This window comes from Capsicum annuum, chromosome 11 (genome assembly GCF_002878395.1).
Source record: "Capsicum annuum cultivar UCD-10X-F1 chromosome 11, UCD10Xv1.1, whole genome shotgun sequence".
In the NCBI taxonomy this organism is placed as follows: domain Eukaryota; kingdom Viridiplantae; phylum Streptophyta; class Magnoliopsida; order Solanales; family Solanaceae; genus Capsicum; species Capsicum annuum.
In genome coordinates, this window is record NC_061121.1 from 57,898 (window position 1) to 61,430 (window position 3,533).

General features: G+C 32.4%; 1 long non-coding RNA gene across 2 annotated transcripts; it reads right to left on the bottom strand.

Annotated features, from left to right (window-relative positions):
• Positions 1-226: 226 nt before the first annotated feature.
• Positions 227-1,853, bottom strand: LOC107866448. Of its 2 annotated transcripts, none has more exons than XR_007046550.1 (4): positions 1,688-1,853; positions 1,512-1,606; positions 1,198-1,401; positions 227-1,040 (listed from the first exon to the last, which is right to left on the bottom strand). It is a non-coding gene; the product is annotated as an uncharacterized LOC107866448 (long non-coding RNA). The 2 variants fall into 2 exon arrangements; XR_007046549.1 differs by having other exon boundaries at positions 1,512-1,638; positions 1,731-1,852.
• Positions 1,854-3,533: the final 1,680 nt, after the last annotated feature.

A 3,533-nucleotide genomic window follows, 5' to 3' on the forward strand; every position in this document is an offset into this window, starting at 1 on the left:
TTTAAAAAGACTAACATATAGTGGGTTGAAAGTTATTGACTTTTTCCTAACCAAAGATACATAACAACTCAGATTGATGATACTCCAAATCCGCTCCCTCCGTAAACTATATTGAAGAGGCACTATTCCAAGAAAACTTATTACACATTCAGCCAATAAACATCCAACATCTCCGGACCATCGAAACTACAATGTTCTAGAGAAACTTAACAGTTGGAGGGTACAAGCATAAAACAATGATACAATGAGAAAGCAATCTATTTTATAAGGGGGCACCACTTTGTTCGATGCACTCATTTTAACAAAGGATTAAGAACTCCAAAAACCTTCACAAATATATTGGTTTGCTTATTTCTTTGCATCCTGCCAGGGTGCTGATGTTTCCATTGGTTAATAAGAGAAGAATTTAACTTCTCCGGTTGAGTACGAACTTTAGCGGGGATTACTACCATTATGCATTTGTGATGTTGAGGCAGGGGGAGGCAGCACAACATGAAGCTTTGGCTTGTTCTTGTTAGTCGAATTACCTTGTGCGAAACAAAATGGCCCGAAAGCAACTATCGTTAATTGGACTAAGTATGTTCTCTACACATGCTTCTTTATGATATATTTGAAACTTTATATGAATAAATGATACTATTTTTCATCTTTTCGTACTTTTTTGTTCCAACACTGTTACTACTTTGGCTCCAATTTAAATTAAAAAGAGGTTGTCAATAGGTTCATCTGAACATGACGATTGACAACCCAGCCAGAATAGTACATATAGCCAAAGTTCATTTTTCGTTGACACATTCAAAACGAACTCATGGTGCAATACCTCGAGTTTCCCAAACCAGGAGGTGCTACCACCAACTGCAATAGCTTGTGATTTCCTCGCTTTGAAATATGTTCAATACTGAGCATAGAAGATATCACACAGAAGACTTCTCATGTATCCTGGGTTCTTCAGGTGGTTGGTAACTTTCAAGGTACTAAATCTTCTGCAAAACACTGTTGAATGGCTCTTGTAAAAATTGCAGAGGAATGAAGATCACTTCCTGTTTGCAGTAAAGGTTGGGAGTACAATTAGTCAGACATGTCACTGGTGGGAAAAGAGTTACCCTCTTGTAGAAACTTCAGACAGCATAGGCATTCGAAAAAAGCTAGAATAAGTACATGTCTTGGAATTGTATCTTAGCATAGAAGAGGTCATACAGAAAACTTCCATGTATCCTGGGTTCTTGAGGTGGTTGGTAACTTTCAAGGTACTAAATCTTCTGCAGAACACTGTTGACTGGCTCTTGTAAATATTGCAGAGAAATGAAGACGCTTCCAGTTTGCCGAAAAGGTTGGATGTAGAATTAGTCGACACATCAGTGGGAATTTAACCTGGGCGGGTGGTGCAGCGCTGCGGATTCACTTGTCATAAGAAAAAATAAAATTGTTATTTACCGCTATTTTCAATTTGTAAGTTTACATAGCACAGAATATGTCAAAAATAAGGACGTAGAGTAGAAAAGATGTCATACTTTGAATCGGGCTCAAAGTTTTGTTCTATCTGCAGAAGCAGTAGCAATGAAACTTCGGATTAGAGTTGTTCCGACATATATATCAAACAACTGCACTATTGCAAGGAAACTAATTATTACGTCTTTCCTGAAACATCAGATCAATGTTATTTATACAAGATACTTCATATTTTCACCTGGCTTAGGGAAATTATTTTGTAAAAACTCAGACGTTCTTACAACTTGGAAATCAGGTGGAAGCAAAGGCACTTCATCTAACTTTAAAGGGGATTGGTATCCTGTACTAAGCAATGGATTAATCGAAACCCAAACAGCTTTAGAGAATAGTGAAGTAGTGTCATATCCACTCACAGTAGAATCCATCAGAATCAACTCATCTGCTTGTAGCCTAGAGTTTCCACCAGCTTTATGTTGGCTAGTATTGTCTACTTCACCTGAGGTAGTGGTATGATCTGCGTGCCACACTCTCTGTGGCAAGAGGTTGTTGGGAATTTTCCATAGTGAATAGTATACTACAATACAACCTCTCTACTTCACCTGAGGTAGTGGTATGATCTGCGTACACTTTATTTCCCCCAGGGGAATACACTGGGTATGTTGTTGTTGTTGTTGAATAGTATACTATAATATGGGAAGAAAGGAAAAGGAAAATGAGATGCTTATATAAAGAATTTACAGGTTACCGCTACAACAGATTAAAACAAACTTGTTGTAAAAAAAAAAAAAATTTAAGTTATCAACGTATATAAGTTAAATCTGCATAAAAATAAATCCTTGGCTGAGAATAGAGGGACTCACGTGAGCTTATTATACAGAGTGTGTAAATTGTAAGTTGTCTCATCATTCTTTGAGGAGGAGTTATTAAAAACGTAAAGAATTAAAAATAAGAATAGAAAGACTACATTATAATATATTTGCCGGAGTTAGTAAAAATTCAATAGATACGCAAAAAGATGAAATATCAAAATTAGAATCACAAATAGATAGTTTAGAATATGTATATCAACATGACCTATTCACAATAAAATGAATAAAGAAGAATTTATAATAGATGAAAAAATATATGAAAACTACGAAGGATCAAAAATAAAAATTGTATTTTCTAATCTAGGACGAAGATATAAGAAAATAGGTGAACATTTATATCTAATGTTAGAAAAAGAAGAATTAAAATTAGAAGATAAATTAATAGCAATGGTAAGAATAGAAAAAGAAAATGAAGACATAGATAGGAAAAAGGAAATAGAAAAAATAAAACAACAAACTACGGAAGAAATACGAAAAATAGAAGAAACCAAAAATAGTAGAATTGCTGAATTAGAAAAAGAATTACAAATGTTAAAAGAACTGTATGAACAAAGACAAAAAGAAAAAGAAGAAAAAGATAGAGAACAGAAATTACTAAATGAGATAAATCAATTTAAGGAAAAATTAGAAATAAAAAACGAAGAATTAGAAATAAATAATATAGATATTGAAGAGACAGATAATTATGAGTCCGAAGATAGTGAAACATACACGGAAATATTAACAAATACAAAAAATTTAGAAATCAATGAAGAACAAAAAATTAATGAGGAAAACTTAGAAAATACCCAAACAGAAATAAATACTCTTGACAAAAAAGAAAATAAAAATATAATACCTAAAACAACAGAAATAAGAAAACCTATATATTATAAGAATAAGTTTAAAAAATATAATGAATATGATAAATGGGTACCAAAACAAATAGTGAATAAAAATTATAACTTTTTAGATCTAGACTATGTAATAGATACAGAAAAAACAATACAATTATGGATAGGATATATGACAAAACAATTATTGGATAATAATATAAATATAACAGATGCACCGGAATATATAGAAAAAACACTAATAGGATCAGTAAAACTATGGTTTGCAAATCTAACCGAAAATAGCAAAAAAGTATTATGAACTAATAAACCTATAGAAGGAACATCATCGACAACAACTAAACTAACACCTATAGAATTATTAAAAAAATATGAAACAGCT